This window comes from Cetorhinus maximus, chromosome 23 (genome assembly GCF_964194155.1).
Source record: "Cetorhinus maximus chromosome 23, sCetMax3.hap1.1, whole genome shotgun sequence".
In the NCBI taxonomy this organism is placed as follows: Eukaryota; Metazoa; Chordata; class Chondrichthyes; order Lamniformes; family Cetorhinidae; genus Cetorhinus; species Cetorhinus maximus.
Genome location: NC_135901.1, coordinates 56,745,366 through 56,763,568, shown reverse-complemented (window position 1 = coordinate 56,763,568; position 18,203 = coordinate 56,745,366). Strand labels below are relative to the sequence as shown.

At 43.6% G+C, this 18,203-nt stretch overlaps 2 non-coding genes across 2 annotated transcripts; both read right to left on the bottom strand.

Moving 5' to 3' along the window:
* Window positions 1–8,461: 8,461 nt before the first annotated feature.
* trnat-agu (transfer RNA threonine (anticodon AGU)) lies at window positions 8,462–8,534 on the bottom strand. The gene has a single exon. It is a non-coding gene; the product is annotated as a tRNA-Thr (tRNA).
* Window positions 8,535–17,121: 8,587 nt separating this feature from the next.
* trnan-guu (transfer RNA asparagine (anticodon GUU)) lies at window positions 17,122–17,195 on the bottom strand. The gene has a single exon. It is a non-coding gene; the product is annotated as a tRNA-Asn (tRNA).
* Between the last annotated feature and the right edge of the window lie 1,008 nt (window positions 17,196–18,203).

The window sequence follows — 18,203 nt, the reverse complement described above, 5'->3', positions numbered from 1 at the left end:
CCTGCATACTAATTACTTGCTGTACCTGCATACTACACTACCCTTTTGTGATTCACACACTAAGACATCCTGGTCACTGAATCTCAGAGCACTGCAATCTCTCACCATTTAGATAATATGTTTCTCTTTTATTCTTCCTGCCAAAATGGACAATTTCAAATTTCTAATATTATTCTCCGTTAGCCAGACCTTTGCCCACTCACTTTACCTATCTATGTCTTTTTGTAGCCTCCTTATGTCGTCTTCACAACTTACTTTCCTACCTATCTTTGTGTCATCAGCAAATTTGGCAACCATCTCTTCCATCCCTTCATGCAACTCATTTATGTAAATTGTAAAGAGATGAGGTCCAAGCATTGAGTCCTTTGGCACATTACTCGTTACACCTTGCCAACCTGAAAATTCCATTTATTCCTGTTAGCCAGCCAATCTTCTATCCATACAATATGTTACCCTATATACCATGGGCTTTTGTCTTCCGTAATAATCTTTGATGTGGCACTTTATCAAATGCCTTCTGCCAGCCTTACTGCAGTATATCCATCGTTTCCCATTTATCCACAGGCCATGTTACTTGCTCAAAATCATGCTGGCTCTCCCTGATTACCTTGAACTTATCAAAGTTATCTGCTACAGCTTTTTTTCACAGTAGCTTCTAACTTTTTCCCCATAACAGATGTCAAGCTAACAGGCCTGCAGTTTCCCGCTTCCTGTCTCCTTCCCTTTTCTATCCCAAACTAAAGGGACCTCCGCTGAATCTAGTGAGCTTGGAAAAACATTAAAGCAATGCATCAACTATCTCACTAGCCACTTCTTTTCAGACCCCAGGATGACGTCCATCAGGACCCGGGTAGTTGTCAGCCCACAGCTCCAACTATTTACTCAGTACCACTTCTCTGGTTATTGTAATTTTCCTGACTTCCTCCCTACCTTCCATTTCCTGATTTACAGCTGCCTCTGGAATGTTAATTGTATCCTCTATAGTAACTACTGATGCAAAGTACCTGTTCGATTCATCTGCCATTTCCGTGGTTTCCATTATCAATTCTTCAGACTCACTTTCTCTGTTGCGAACGCTCACTTTGATAACTCGTTTCTTTACAAAAAGTATTCATGGAAGCTCTTACTATCTGTTTTCATATTTGTGGCAAACTTTCTTTCTTATTTTATTTTATTCCCCTCCTTATTAAACTTTTAGTCATCTGAAGCTGTTCCTTCTCTTCTGCTCAATCTACTGGCATTCCACCTATCAATGCACAATCATATATTTGTTTTCTTTAACTTAGGTACTCTCGTTCACCTTTCTAGTTAACCACGGATGGTGTGTCGTCCCCTGGACTTATGTTTTTACTCGCTGGAATGTATCTATCCTGTGTAACTTGATATATCCCCTGAAATGTTTACCATTACTTCTCTATTGACCTATCCCTTAACTTAATTTTCCAATTCACTTTAGTCAGTTCAGATTTCAAGCCCTCATAATTGCCCTCATTCAGCCTTAAAAACACAGTCTCGGACCCAGTCCTCTCTCCCTCAAACAGAATGTAAAATTCAATCATACGATGGTCACTACTACCGAGGGCCGTCTTCACTATGAGGTCATTAATTAAAACTATCTCATTGCACAATACCATGTCTGGTATAGCCTGCTCTCTAGTTTCCTCGAAAACTAAGAAACAATCCCGGAAGCATTCAATCAGCTCCTCATCTGGGCTACCTTTGCCCATCTGACATTTCCCATCCATACGTAGTTTAAAAGCTCCCATGATTATGGTTGTGCCTTTCTGACAAGTTCCCATTATTTCTTCCTTCATGCTACCGTGTGGTTACTATTAGGAGGCCTGCACACGACTCCTACAAGCGATTTATTTACTTTACCATTTTTCATCTCTATCCAAACCGTTTCCGCGTCCTGGTTTCATGAGCTTGGGTCATCCCTCTCTATTCTGCTAAGCCATCATTAACTAGCAGAGCCACCCCTCCACCACTTCTTCTCTTCATGTCCTTCCAAAATTCCCTTTGATATTCAAGTCCCAATCCATGACCTCCTTCAGCCATGCCAGCAATTGCTATCAAATCGTACTTCTTTATTTGTGGATGTGCTATTATTTGGAAAGAATCAAAATTAACCTCTTTCATTGACTTGGGGTGAGGCTCATTTGGTGTCACTTCATCTCTATATCTAAAGCCATGAACACTGAAGACAAATCTGCATCTCTTATTCCCTGGGCCCCCGGTTGTATATTCAATTGTGAGCAAATAACACACCATTGTAAATACAGAGCTATTGCAAACAATGTTACATCTTCTTATCAATAATACAACTTATCGCATATAGCCACGTCAACACTTGTTTTAGCACCATACCAGAGATACGATACATTAATACTAAATGTTAGTAATACTTCCTACAGTTATGTCAAGACAAAGGCTGCCGGCCAATACAGATATTCTGTTCTACGGATATGGTTAATCAATTGAACCAAGTCATAGATCGTTTAGTTTTAAGATGAGGTGTCATGTTAAGCTAAAGCTGCTGAATTCACCTTTTTTGTTTATCCCTTTGAAACTGACAAAGAATCCCTCAATTGCACAATTCAAATAAAACACATATAATTCATCGAACCTAGGCTTCTCGGTACCTTAAAGTAATTAAGGCAATAACACCGGTTCCTGCTCCCAGCCTAAAATCTATATAGCCTCAGTAGCAGAAACTCAAACTGAGCTGTAATGATAACATAAATATTATTTCATTTCAACATAAAACCCTTTAATATTCCATTCGTTCTTACTGTTCTTGTACTGTAAAGGATTAATTCATCTCCTGCCACCCTCTGTCTGCTCCCCGGAGGCAAGATGTTTCCCTCCTTTTCATATCATTATCCAATTCCATTTTGAATGACTCAATTATCAGGGCCTCCACCACATCCTCAGGCAGTACATTCAAGGTCCTATCCACTCGCTGCATGAGCAAAAGTGTTTCCTCGTGACGCTAATGCTTATTTTCCCAATTACCTTAATTCTGTGCCCCTTGGTTCTCGATCCTTCCACCAATTGGACCGTTTTCTACTTTCTACTCTGCCCAGACACATCAAGATTTTGAATACATCTATAAATTCTGCCTCAACCTTTTCTTCTCTATGGAAAACACTCCGAATTCCTCTAATCTACCAGTTTAACTGAAGGTCCCCATCCCTGGAACCATTCTCGTGAATCTTTCCTGCTCTCTCACTGATACGTTCACACTTTTCCTAAAGTGTGGTGCCCAGAACTGGACGCAAATGTTCATGTTGAGACTTTAACAGTGTTCGAAAAACTCTTTGCTTTTCAACACTGTGCCCCAATTTATAAAGCCTCAGATACCATACGCTTTATTAACCAGCCTGTCAGCACTAACAACAGAGACAGGGCATCGTGTTATATAAACAGAACATGGGCTTGTGCAGCATTAACTGTGACCTCCTCTAGCTTCATGTAAACATGGCAGGGTCAACTCAAGTAATAACTGAGGGAAAGCCTCGTGTAGTGCAAACAGGCACATGTTCAAGTTTAGTACAAAGGGAGACATTGTACAAGGCATTAACAATTGGGACATGAAGTTTTGTCATATAAGCTGTGACATGGTTCCGTGCAGTAATAACTGACAGTGTCTCACAAAACAGAAAGAGGGCCTTGGTTGAGTATGCTATCAGCAGAGATTGGGCCGAAAACAGAAATAAGTGAGACATAGCCTCCTCTAATCTAATCAATGACACGACCTATTGTTAGTTAAACAGGCACGGGATCTAGCTTGATATGAGTGGAGACAGGACTAATGCAGCAACCATTGAGAAATGCCTGCCTCACGCAATTTGAACAATCACGGTTTCGGTTCCATCTGCTGGACAAACCTTGCTATTGCAGATGCTGTGAAAATGCTGATTTAATTTACTGTTTCTGAAGAATTGAAGAATTCTTACAGAAAAGAAGGAGGCAATTTTTCTGGCCCGTACTAACCCTCTAAAGGAGCAATTAACCTCGTTCCACTCTTTTCCCCCCAGTCCAGCATTTTTTCCCTTTTCCGAAAATGATGCCATTTATTTTTGAAAGCATCAGTTGAATCTGCCTCCACCCCACACTCAGCCTGTCCACTCCAAATCCTAATCACTCACTGCGCGAAAAAAAGTTTATTTTTAAATGTCGCCGTTGCTTCTTTTCCTGATTATCTTATATCTGTGCCCTCTTGTTCTCGAACCTTCCACCATCGGGAACACTTTCTCCCTGCATACTCTGTCCGGACCGTCATGATTCAGGACAACTTTAACAAATCTCCTTTCAAATAAGGAATGGCAAGGGAAGAAAACGCTAATATATTTGTGTTGTGGATACAAAATAATCACATATATGGTGTGTGAAAATGAGATCCAGTGAGGGCATCGCAACTGATGCTAGGCGGTCTGTAATTGCGGTAAATATGTACTTTTGTTTCATCTTCTATGAAAGAGGGAACAGTTAACATATACATTTGATCCGCAAATGAGACCATTGGACTTTCAGTGGTAAATTGCTACATTTATCACATTAGCACCAGCATGGTTGATGAAGAGCTGTGGAAATTCAGCTGAATCAATCCACGGTCCAGATACGATGCATCCGAGGATTTTTATGGAAATAAGCTAGAAACTAGCAGGTTCTCAGTCATAAAGCTATGAAAAATGATTGAATTCCGCAAAGACGCCTGGCGAGCAGATAAAATAAATGCAGCGTTTATTGTACTTTGGTAAAATGTTTGCAAAAGTGAGTCAGGAAACTACAGACCATGAGTTACCCCTCGTAAACCCATATGAACGGAACGTTTATGGGGCATGTGGAGAGAAGGAGAACCTTTCATTGTAGCCAGTAAGCGCCCTTGAAGGAAAGGACTTGCTTATCTAGCTGACTGGTCACTTTGAACGTGAGCAAACCGAGCTTCATAGGGGCAAGAGAGAAAGTGGATGTGATGCATTTGGATTCCTGTCGGCTTTCTAAACAGTTCCTCTGGAAAGGATAGGATTCTGGAAGAAATATCGCCACAATAAGAGGGGGAAATGCAAGGGAATCGGAATTAGTCGATTGATAGATTCCAGATTGTAATGATACATGGATTGTATTCGGACAGGAAGAATATTAACGGTGAGATCCCACATTGTTCTGTTTCATTCCTCAATAGCTTAAGATGATAATAAATGAAGCCAGAAGATCAATGCTTAAAACTGCAGCGAGGGGAAAGGCTAATGAAGTTCATAGGTGCATATCTGATCAGGGTAAGCTATGGGCGGATTTAAATACTTGAAAAATAAGCAGAAAGGCAATGGATAGCATTGCTCAGAGAGGAATTCAAAATTTGTCACATGCAGATAAGGACTGAGGGAAGGAAATATCACATATGGAAAAAAAATAACCTGTATGGAAAAAGAAAAAAAAACCTGTGGTTTCTGACTGACAAGAGTTGATTATATTTCAACAATGTGCAAAGCAAATGAGGCCATGGGACGGACAGAGATTCCCTCTCTCCACGCTTCCTGGCGCCTTCCCCGGCATAGTGCCAGCCTTGCCTGCTTCCAGCCTGCCTCTAATGGACCTGGAAAGTTCAGGTTAATATTCCACTGTGTGTTCGATGTATGGAGCAGACTCTCGAAAGCAGGGAAGCCGTTAACATTGATTCTTACAGGAACAGAAGAAAAGGAGCAGGAGTCGGCGGCATGGCCCGTCAAGCTGCTCTGTCATTCTGAACTTGGGCTTCAACTCCATGTTTCCGCCCTTTGCCCATATCCCTTAAATACTCGAGACACTGTAACTCTGCCTATCCAGAACTTAAGTGGATGGAGAATCCAGAGCTCTCTGGGGTAGAGAATTCCAAAGGTTCAGAACCCTTTGAGTGAAGTAATTTCTCCTCATCTCAGACAAAAATGTTCGGCCCCTTATCCTGAGACCATTCCCCGTGTTTTAGATTCTCTGACCAGGCTGTAAAGATGTGAAAATAAATTCTCTCCCATATATTGTTTGTGTTTGATATGTATAATTTTCCCCCTAGGACAAAGAATGTGAGAAATGGAGAACATTGTCTTCGAGACATAAGTGGTAAAAAAGCTTTAAGAAGATCGAATGTGTCGGGTTGAACATTGACAATGTCTTGCAGAGGAATTACAGAGCACAGCAAAGTTTAACTACTCCCATTCTGAAAGAGATTAGAGTCTGATAACTGTATCAAATGTGCACATTTCAGTCTGAAATAACTCCCAACAACCAGCTCCAGCCAATACCTCCAATGGGGAATGATGAGAGTTCATGTACAGGGTCAGATGTTAAAAGAGCGAACCCTGCTGCAAACTTCAATCCGATACAGTATTGTTCGATATTTACAATTCATCAATATGTTTTGAAATGCAGCCATGCAGTAACTGAACTTCTCTGAGACTGGCAAACAGCTCCGCCTGTAGTGGCGGTAAGGTGCCAGCAGAGGGTAGGGTTGTATCACTTTAATCACAAGACAATGAAACGGGTTTGAGACGAGGCTTTGACCCATTTAATTCATTCATGCGGTACTCTTTGCCATTGAATAAATTCATTTATCTAAAATTCTTCAGCTGGAATACTTGCATCATGTATCACAAATGCATTGTCAGCATCCTGGAGGTTACCATTGACCAGAAACTAAACTGGGCTAGCCATATAAATACTGTGGCCACAAGTGCAGGTCAGAGAGGCTGGGAATTGTGCGATGAGTAACTCACTCCCTGACTCCCCAAAGTCTAAACCATCTAAAGGCACAAGTCAGGATTGTGATGGAGTACTCTCCTCTTGCCTAGATTTGTGCAGCTCCTAAACACAAACTCAAGAAGATTGACACCAAAGCATCCCACTTGATTGGCACCCCATCCACAAACATTCACTCCCTCCACCACCGACGCACAGTAGCAGCAGTGTGCACCATCTACAAGATGCACTGCAGGAATTCACCAAGTCTCCTTCGACAGCACCTTCCAAACCCATGGCCACTACCATCTAGAAGGACAAGGGCAGCAGACACATGGGAGCACCACCACCTGGAAGTTCCCCTCAAAGTCACTCACCATCCTGACTTGGAAATATATTGCCCTTCCTTCACATGCTTCCTCCACTTTCTCGCTTTATTTGAAATTAATATTCATAAATCTAATTGTGTGGGAACTTACTGAATAACAGCAGAAATAGCAAAGTTTGGGCAAGATTTCCTTGTAGCCAAAGGGCACATAGCAGAACCATGTCAGTGATATAAGTAGACGCAGGAAGAGAGGGAGTCTAAGTTGTCTTAAACCATTAAACCTTCAGTTGGAAGCTAATTTCGTTCAAAACGTATGCTCTAGAAATACCCTAGTGGGTCAGATTCGGTGCTTTCACCGCCTGGGTTCTATTCCCTGTCTCGATGTTGTGCAAAATGCCGTAACCAGCACCCAATTCATGGTTTGGAAAAGAGTCATATTAAACTTGAAACCTTCACTCTGTTTCTCCCTTCACATTTGCTGTCAGACCTGCTGAGAACTTCCAACACTTTCTGTTTTTATTATAACATGAATTACTGTCTTTATCATACACATGAACACAAGAAATAGGAGCAGGAGTAGATCACATGGCTCATCGAGCTTGTTCCATCATTCAGTTCAATCATGGCTGATCTTGGGCTTCAACTCCATTATCCTGCCCGTTCCCCATATCCCTTAATTCCCCGAGAGAGCAAAAACCTGTCCATCCCAGTCTTAAATGTATTCAATGATGGAGCATCCACAACCCTCTGGGTAGAGAATTCAAAGATCTGCAACCCTCTGGGTGAAGTAATTTCTCCTCATCTCAGCCCTAAATTATCGGCCCTTTACCCTGAGACCGTGCCCCAGTGTTTTAGACTCCCTGACCAGTGGAAACAATCTCTGTGTCCACCCTATCAAGCCCTCTCAGAATTTTGTAGGTTTCAATGAGGTTGCCTTTCATTCTTCTAAACTCCAGAGAATAAAAGCCCAATTTATTCAGCCTCTCATCATAGGACAACCACTTCATCCCAGAGACCAATTTAGGGAACCTTCTCTGTACCGTCTCCACTGCCAGTATATCCTTTTATAAATGTGGAGATGAAAACAGCACGCGGGATTCTAGATGCCGTCTCACCAAAACAGACATCTTTATCCTTGCTTTATTACAATCCCCTTGCCATTGGCCTTCTTAATTGCTTGCTGTACCTGCATGCTCGCTTTCTCCGTTGCTTGCACAAGTCTCTTTGAACATCAGCACTTACAAATTTCAAAAGCATCCTGCTGTTCTAATTTTTACGACCAATGGAACATATTCACACACCTGTCAACAATATATCCTATCTGCCATCTCATTGCCCACTCACATAACTTTCTGATATCCTGTTACAGTGCTCTCCTCAAAGGTTACCTTGCTACCAAATTTCATACATTTTAGTTGCAGGCCCCAGTGAGAATTGAACTCACGACCCCTAGTTTACTAGACCAGTGCGCTAACCACTGAGCTATGGAGCCACTTGCCACAGCTTATTCACGGTAAGTCTCCTAGTGGAACGAGGAACAGGACAACGTTCTCCATCGATGAGAGATGATAGATCTGGAAATGTCTGAGATGGAGAACAGATAATTAAAAGATGCGACATGAAAACGGCAGAATTTGATGTGCTTTCAGTGATGAATGTCTGCCGTGGTTATGTGAGAGATTTTACTGCTGCCTGTTTACACTGACACAAATATCACTCCTGACCAATCAATCTCCTTGAAAAAAGCGCGCCAGGCCGAATGGCCTCTTTCTTTGCTGGAACTGCCTATAATGTTATTTTTTCCAAGCATCATTTCCCAGTCATTCCGACATTTTTATTGCACGCTTGGGGGAACGTACTTTCTTACATTCTCGCTTTTGAAGTCAAGACACTGAGCAATTTCAAAATTTTTCATTAATTTCAGCACAGGGTTTGGAACCAGACCAGTTGAACGACACTTTATTGGTGCGAATCCTTCACTGCAGCTCACCCATTAAAAACAGTGCCTGTCATTGTCCGAAGATGTCATTTATGATAAAATTCTGTCGGAGAAACTTATCTTTGGTGAAAGTATCCGAAAAAGGGCAAATGGGGCGGGGATAAAGCACGTTGCAAGAGTTATAGACAGCTTTCCTTGTGATTTCGAGGTGAGGATTCGGCCCTTTCATTGCCGTGGCCTGGACTCGATTCCCGGCCAGGCAATGAAGGTTTATTGATCTGGCACAAACTGTTAAAACAGGCCTCATTTACTTATTGATTGATATCCGAAACGCGCAATAGTTCCGCCCGAATCTGTGGAGCGAGAGTTGAAGTTTCACACCAGAGCTGCAAATATCACACGTGGAACAGCTTCGAGAAGAAATACAGTTCCTCATGTCCGAGGGGTATCAGTTTGGAGTATTTGTATTTACAAATCATTCTCTTGATGTGTTAATTGCCTTAACCACTCGACCATATGGGCTCGGTGTCTGTCTGTTTAAATGTTGCTCAGTGAAAATTTCAATTATCCTCCGCTAATGTAACATACGGACTCTTAATAACTGAACAGTCTCCACTCAGAAATAGAGAAAGAAAATTCCTCCTGAACCTTTTAAACCTGTTTTTCTTTTCTCTCTACGATTTTAATATGAAGCCACGCAACTAAGGTGAATAAAGTGGGGATTGGTAAAAATGAGGAACTGAAGCACTTTGACACACACAGCGGGACACTCACAGACAAATACACGGAGAGTGACAGAGGGCTAAGGAGAGACAAACAGCCAGAAAGAAAGCATGTCACCAAACCGGCTCAGTTTTGTTCCATTTCCATATGCAGATTTTGCAAATCATTGCAGAAGAAAGCGCGGGAGTTGTTGTTTGATTCCATTTATCCGATAACTAATCCTGTTGGCACCTGGTTAAAATCGGGAATAACGAGAACCGCAGTCAGCAAACCAACATTGGGGAAACCCCGATGGATGTCAGTACCATTGCCCTCAGCATTCGTCCGCGACTAACAGCATTTCCTGAGGGAAAACATGTTCATATCAAATCAGAGATGACTATGAAGTAAGTCGTACGGCCCGTCGTGTCTGTGCTGGCTCTCAGGAAGAGCAACTAAACCAATTCCACTCACACGCCTTTCTCCCACAGCAATTTCTATTGACATTGTCTCTCCTCGTTCACCCTGTCAAAATAAAGGACCACAACCCGCCCCAACCCCCACCCCCCGTATTAAACGGGACTTGTCTTTTGCTCACACAAATGGAATTCCTAACCTGCCCGAAAGTGGGAAGCAACTGAAAATTTGGGAGCGGTGGGATTCGGACCCACTCCTCCAGAGACTGGAACCTGAATCCGGCTCTCCCGTTTGTAGAGCAAATGGAATTAGATTGTAGACATCTGCTCAGAAATAATAATGACCTGCTTGATCAGGGTAAAGTTCTTTTGCAATTCGATATGAAATCAATTGCATAAATAAATAATGATTGTATCAAAAACTGTCTGAGGAATCCTAGTCCAACTCTTCATGTCATTGGGTCAGGGAAACTTTGTTAACTAAGGCAAACTGTGCATGGATTCTGCAGAAACTCCTTCTTCAAGCGAGAAATGGACAATGATTGAAAGGGGGAAAACTAAGGTTTAAGGAAAGAGAGAAGGAATTTGAGACGAATTGGTTAGCTCTTTAAAAATAGCTGGCACAGATACGATGGGGTGAAGGGCTTCACGTTGTAGTAAAAACAGGAAATGCTGGAAAAACTCAACAGGTCTGACAACACCTGTGGAGAGAGAAGCAGAGTTAATGCTTCGAGTCGGCCTGAATCTGAAGAAGAGACATACGGACTCAGAACGTTAACTCAGCTTCTCTCTCCACAAATGTTGCCAGACCTGATGAATTTTTCCCAGCACTTTCTGTTTTTATTTCAGATTTCCAGTATCTACATTATTTTGCTTCCATCTTAGGGCCTCTGACTGAGCTGTGCCATTTGATGATGACATTGTTGATCAGTCTGTCTCCAGCATTCCTAATGAGAACAGCCGAATTCCATTTCTTCAAAACAAAGACCCAAAGTGCTGCTGCATGACGTCACCGTTTAACATTCCAGACAGCTCCATTGGGATCTTTACAGCGCAGGGTTTGTGCAGGGCAGTGGGGGGTCACGGTCATTTCACATGTGGCAGAGCAGCGGTTTGAAGCCGGGCAAAAACATTATCCAAACTTGCTCATTTAAGTGTGAGTGAATGTTCAATCATTTACATTTGTTGTTAAAAATGAACACATGAGTTCGAATCCTGCCGCCTGAGGATTTATCATTTAAATAGGAAAAAACCTATCCAAACACATCCGTATTTTCTTATTAATTTGTTGGCATTCAGGAAGTGGCGTAGTGGCATTGTCATGGTCTAGAAATCCAGAGATAAAAACAAAATACAGTGGATTTAAATAAAAAAAGAAAATGCTGGAAAAATTCAGCATGTCTGGAAAGAGAAACAGAGTTAATGTATTTCCGTATGACCCTTCTTTAAAGTTCTTTGAAAGCAGCACACAGGGCCGAATTGCCTCTTTCTTTACCATAACTTTCTACAATTTGATATTTCCTAACATCACGGTTACTTCTTTCACACTGATTCTGCCATTTTATAATCCACTCTTGCGAGTGGGTTCAAAGCTTAACAACGTGCACAAGACTGGGAGGAGTCTGCGACTGTGGATAATCGGCACTGTGCACATTCCTGTAATCCGTATCTGGGAGAATCAGGAAGATGAGATTCTAGTTTATCTTTTCCATGTCACCTGCAAACTCACTATTTCTAAAATCCGTGGGTCCCACATTCCCAGTCCCTGCTTTCCATGTCATGAACTTACTGTACCTGCATCAAGCAGCTAATTAACCTGGGAGCTGGACAGGTAGAAGGAGCTGGAGGCGAGGCAGGGACAGAAGCAGAAAGAGATGAGACATGAAAGAGTTTAGAATTTGATGTGTCTCAGTTACTTTCAGTGATGAATGTCTGCCGTGTGTTCCCTTGTCAGTTTCACAGGAGCCGCAGTGATGGGTTTAGGAAATTGAGCAGCTTGTGGGGCTATTTCATCTCACTGTCAATTTCTTGTTCCAGCTCACAGAAACCGTTGTCGTCATTGACTGAAGAATTGGTTCCATCTAAAATGGAAAAATGGATAAAAGCAACGTCGATAAACCAAACTGAAAGCAACTTGACAGCTTCCCTAACAAAAACAGAAAAAAGAATATCTGGAAAAACTCAGCAGGTCTGACAGCATCTGCGGAAAGGAATACAGTTAACGTTTCGAGTCCGTATGACTCTTCAACAGAACTAAGGAAAAAAAGAAGAGAGCTGACATATAAGCTGTTTTATGGCGGGGGAGGGAGTGGGTGGGGGGCGGGGTGTGGGGGGTGTGGGGGGTGGGTGGGGGGCGGGGGGGGTGGGGGGGTTGGGGGGAGACAGGTAGAGCTGGCTAGAGGGCCAGTGATAGGTGGAGATTGCCAAAAGATGTCATAGACAAAAGGACAAAGAGATGTTGACGGTGGTGATATTAGCTAAGAAATGTGCTAATAGGTGACATTAAGGGTAGAAATCAGGACGAGCAAGGTACAGGTAGCCCTAATGGGGGTGGGGTGGGGGGAAGGGATCGAAATAGGCTAAAAGGTAGAGATAAAACAATGGATGGAAATTCATTTAAAAATAATGGAAATAGGTGGGAAAAGAAAAAAATACATAAATTGTTGGTAAAAAAGGGGGATCGGAAAGGGGGTGGGGATAGAGGAGAGAGTTCATGATCAAAATTTGTTGAACTCAATATTCAGTCTGGAAGGCTGTAAAGTGCCTAATAGGAAGATGAGGTGCTGTTCCTTCAGTTTGCGTTGAGCTTCATTGGAACATTGCAGCAGGCCAAAGACGGACATGCGGACATGAGGGCAGGGTGGTGTGTTGAAATGGCAAGCGATAGGGAGGCCTGGATCATGCTTGCAGACAGACCGAAGGTGTTCCCCAAAGTGGTCACCCAGTCTGCGTTTGGTCTCTCCAATGTAGAGGAAACTGCATTGGGAGCAACGAATGCAGTAGACTAAATTGAGGGAAGTGCAAGTGAAATGCTACTTCACTTGAAAGGAGTATTTGGATCCTTGGACGGTGAGGAGGAGGGAAGTAAAGCGGCAGGTGTTGCTCCTTCTGCGGTTGCATGGGAAGGTGCCGTGGGAGGGTTTGAGGTGTAGGGGGTGATGGAGGAGAGGACCAAGGTGTCCCGGAGGGAACGATACCTGCGGAATGCTGCCGGGGGTAGGGGTGAAGGGAAGATGTGTTTGGTGGTGGCATCATTCTGGAGTTGGTGGAAATGGCGGAGGATGATCCTTTGAATGCAGAGGCTGGTGAGGTGATAAGTGAGGACAAGGCGGACCCTATCATGGTTCTGGGAGGGAGAGGAAGGTGTGGGGGCAGATGCGCGGGAGATGGGCTGGACACGGTTGAGGGCCCTGTCAACCACTGTGGGTGGAAAACCTCGATTAAGGAAGAAGGAAGACATGTCAGAGGAACTGTTTTTGAAATTGGCATCATCAGAACAGATGCGACGGAGGAGAAGGAACTGAGAGAATGGGATGGAGTCCTTACACGAAGCAGGGTGTGAGGAGTTGTAGTCAAGGTAGCCGTGGGATTCGGTAGGCTTGTAATGAATATTGGTGGACAGTCTATCACCAGAAATTGAGACAGGCAGGTCAAGGAAGGGAAGGGCATTGTCAGCAATGAACCATGTGAAAATTATGGAGGGGTGGAAATTGGAAGCAAAATTAATAAATTTTTCCAGGTCCCGACGAGAGCGTGAAGCAGCACCGAAGTGATCATCGATGTACCGGAGAAAGAGTTGTGGGAGGGGGCCGGAATAGGACTGGAACAGGGAATGTTCCACATACCCCATAAAGAGACAGGCATAACTGGGGCCCATGCGGGTACCCATAGCCACACCTTTTATTTGGAGGAAGTGAGAGGAGTTTAAGGAGAAATTGTTCAGTGAGAGAACAAGTTCAGCCAGACGGAGGGGAGTAGTGGTGGATGGGCATTTTTCTGGCCTCTGTTCGAGGAAGAAGCTAAGGGCCCTCAGACCATCCCGGTGGGGGATGGAGGTGTAGAGGGATTGGACGTCCATGGTGAAGAAGAGGCAGTTGGGGCCAGGGAACTGTAAATTGTTGATAAGATGTCGGTGTGTCAGAGAAATCACGGATGTAGGTGGGAAGGGACTGGACAAGGGGAGAGAGAAGGGAGTCAAGATAGCAAGAAATGAGTTCCGTGGGGCAGGAACAGGCTGACACGATCGGTCTGCCGGGACAGTTCTGTTTGTTGATTTTGGGTAGGAGGTAGAAGCGGGCCATCCGAGGCTGGGAGACTATGAAATTGGAAGCTGTGGAAGGAAGATCTCTAGAGGAGATGAGGTCAGTAACAGTCCTGGAAACAATGGCTTGATGTTCTGTGGTGGGGTCATGGTCCAGGGGCAGGTAGGAGGAAGTGTCTGCGAGTTGACGCTCAGCCTCTGTGATGTAGAGATCAGTGCGCCAGACAACAACAGCACTACCATTGTCAGCGGGTTTGATGACAATGTCAGGGTTGGACCTGAGAGAACGGAGTGCAGCAAGTTCAGAGAGATACAGGTTAGAGTGGGGGAGAGGAGCACGGAAATTGAGATGACAGCTTCCCTGATGGTCTAGTGGTCAGGATTCAGCACTTTCTCAGTAGCAGCCCGGGTTCGATTCCCGATCAGGGAATGTAAATTTGTTATCTTGTTAAAATGAGTATTAATTACTTATGGATTGAAAAAATTTAACAGCTCCACCAGAACCAGTGGGGTGATAGTTGAACGTTCGCCGCAGAGTTGGAAATGTCATATTTGGACAAGTCGAGAACAAAGACAGAAGCGGAGTGAGGGAATGAAAAGAGGACAAGAGAAGGGCTGGGTGCAAAGCACTGACCACAGAGCTGGTGGCGCCAGAAAAAATATGTGTGGGAAAAGGTCAAATTTTGCTGCCTACTGTTTGCACTGACATAAATATCACTCCTCATGGATCAACCAATCATTACTGCACATTGACAGCTGCACGCCAGGCCGAACGGCCTCTTTCTGTGCTGCAACTTTCTATAATTTTATGTTTCCCAACAGCACGAGTCATTCTTCCATTTTATAACCCACTCGAGCGAGATGTACTTTCTTACCTTGTATTCGGCTTGTTTGAAATCAAAGCACAGAGCAAATTCAGCGAGATTTATTGTCATTTCCAGCACGAGATTTGTCACAAGACTAATTGAGCGACACATGAATGGTGTCAATCCTTCACTGGAGCTCACCGCGTCCAAAGAGCATTGTTATCGTCTGCCTGTTATGTAACTTCTTGCAGTACATCTGCTGAACTATATAAGCTTTTCACAGCTCTGCTTTCTTCACATTGAAATCCAATGTGAAAATATGAGCATTTTCAAAGCTGAACAACGTAGACAAGACTGGAAGGGAAGTGAGATTGTGGATAATCGGCACTGTGCACATTCCTGTAATCAGTACTCGGGCGAATCAGGAAGATCCTGGTGTCTCTGTCCGCTGCTATCTGTAAACCGATCACGTTCTGTTTTACGTTCACACCATCTGACTGTGTTTGCATCAAGCAGCTAATTGACCTGGATGGGCAGAAAGAGCTGGAGGCGAATATCTGTCCTGCACAAGTTTCACAGCTAATTCAACAACCCCGCCTTTTCTCCACAGCCATTTATATTTTGATGTCTCTCAGTATTTCTGTTAAAGTGAAACACCGCACACACCTGCTTTAACTGTGAGCTGCCACTTTTTCGACCAAAAGGACAATTTCAGCAGCAGTGGAAGTGGTATTTGAAACCGAGCTTCATTATTACTGCTCATCGCCTTTCCTAGCATTGCTACTCAAATAGAACAGAATCAAAGCAGCAACAATACGTCATAAGGCCCCACAAGCCTCCTCCGTCACTTTATAAGATCATGGCGGATCTCCAGCCTCAACACCAAATTCCCACCCGATCCCGATCGCCCTTCATTCCCTTAGAGTCCAAAAATCAGGATAATGTTTGGATATTTTTTCTTCCATTGATCCGAGTGTTCTGTGGACACCAGGTTGAAATCAGCAATAATAAGAAGCACAGTCGGTAAGATTGGAACTTTCCTGGGGAAACCCCAGTGGATTTTAAAAGCATCGTTTTCACCACTGGGACACGACGATTGACCAAGGCCCCAATGCTTTGCACTCAATCATCAATAACATAATTCATAGCTTCCGCTTCTCAGCTGCAACTGCTTCCAAACATTATGATCCATTTTCCTCTGGATCTGTTTCTGGATTCAACATTTAACTGCTTGTGTCCTCATTTTGAAAACAGATTCGCTTCAATATCCAGCACAAATTGAATTGCAAATCTGAAGGACAATCATTGTAAAACAAGTCACTCGGTAACTCAAATCCCATGGTGCTCATTTTCAGATTCATATCAGTCAGCTTTTGAATAAAATGAAGGAATTTGACAGTGAAAAGATTTAGAAAGTTGGTGTGACTTTTATTTGTGACTCACTCACTCGGGTATTCTGTAAATGCTGCTCCGAGGTTTTGTGACCGTGATATAATCTACCTGAGTTTTCCTGAGCCTGTGCTCGGTGTGTTGTGAGGTTTGGCCCTGGTTGGGGTATCTTGCGTCTCAGGGATGGGCAGTAACCCGCTGACTGAAGCTGCAGTCGCCGCTTTCTGCTGGCAGCGGGTGATTGGAGAGTGCGGGGCCGGAATATTGCTGCTTTTCTGCTTTTCCCTGTCTCACTCACTGTGCAGCTGAGGAAGAAAGAACAATTGATGGGTTTGTTTGAATCCAATAACTTCATAAATTTCCAGTGTGTTGGATATCGGTACATGGTAGGTCTAAATGTTTTCTCATTATATTTGAAATGAATATTCGAAAAAAAACTGCTTACCTGGGAGCTCACTGGATAATAGTGGAGCCGGCAACTTTTCCGGGATCTTGACATTCAGCACCAGTAGTCAATGACAACCGGGAACTGAGTGACAATTAATGCTGAAAAAAAGGGGAAGTTTCGTCCCTGGGTGGTCTCGAACCACCAACCTTTCGGTTAACAGCCGAACGCGCTGACCAATTGCGCCACAGAGACCGATGCAACTGCTTATAATGGTGTCATCAAGTTAAAGTTTCAGATTGCTGCTCCAGGAATGACAATTATTCTCTATCAGTTTTACTCTTCCAAAATAAAGGGTGGGACATTCATTGTGGATACATGGAAACAGTCTGATCCCACCCACTGCAAACACATCCCTGTCACCGGGAACCAGCTCTCCTACAACCGGTGCCGTCTTCCTTCGAGTCTTTCTCTGTCTTGTCTGTTACCAAGTATTCTGATTGTCCCAAAGCCGATATTAAGTTTGAATTCCTGAGGTGCAGTAACGAGAATCCTTTCAATGTCTCAGATCAGCTAATTTCACTGATAACATGGGGTCAATGTTCCAACGTCTTAAAGAAGGGAAAGGTGCCTTGACTGTCTCTGGTCAGTCGGACAGTTCACCCTTCATTCTCCTCTGATTCCGGTTCCCAAAGAATATCTGAAGATTCACAAAGCTGGAGACTGAGAGTTCTGTTTTGGTTCTTTCTCCATTTTCCGACCTGCCAACTGACAATATTTTCTAAAATCTCGTCTCAATCCTCCGCATTGCATCATGTCCAGAGATGAGGAAATTCAGTTTTGTGGAGAGTTTATGGAGACCGGGATTGTCCTCTATGGAGCAAAGAAGGTTAAACGGAGATTTCACGGAGCTGCTCAAAGTGATGGGGGTGGGGGCAACGGGGACGGGGCGGTTTGATGGAGCAGATGGGGAGAAACTGTTTCCACTGACGGGGGTCAGTAACCAGAGGAATGGGATTTAAGATAATTAAAGAAGGACAGACTTGCATTTTAATAGCGCTATTCCAGACCAGTGGATGTCTCAAACCACCTTCCAGCCAATTAAGAAATAAAAACAGACAATGTTGGAAAACTCAGCAGGTTTCTCTCTCAAAAGATGCTGTCAGGCCTGCTGAGTTTTTCCTGTATTTTCTGTTTTCCTTTCCAGATTTCCGCAGTTTTGCTTTTATTGAAGTGGAGTCATTGTTGTAATGCAGGGAACAC